The following is a 241-nucleotide window of genomic DNA, read 5'->3' as shown; positions in this document are numbered from 1 at the left end:
GTGAGATAGTCTGAAACAAACACTATTCCATTGAAAGTTTGAAGTTTTTCTTAAAAGTACTCGAAATATGGTGGAAAGTCAAAAATTTGCAGTTCTCAACTCAACTGGGTGAGATAAGCCCTTTTGTGCAAAAAGTGACAATGTTAAAAAATTTTTGAATTTCCGCCATATTTTAGGTACTTTTAAGAAAAACTTCAAACTTTCAATGGAATAGTGTTTGTTTCAGGCTATCTCACTTTGC

The sequence above is a fragment of the Anneissia japonica genome, unplaced genomic scaffold (genome assembly GCF_011630105.1).
Source record: "Anneissia japonica isolate Jap-2015-1 unplaced genomic scaffold, ASM1163010v1 scaffold15056_len17175_cov181, whole genome shotgun sequence".
NCBI lineage: Eukaryota > Metazoa > Echinodermata > Crinoidea > Comatulida > Comatulidae > Anneissia > Anneissia japonica.
This window is presented reverse-complemented; position numbering follows the sequence as displayed.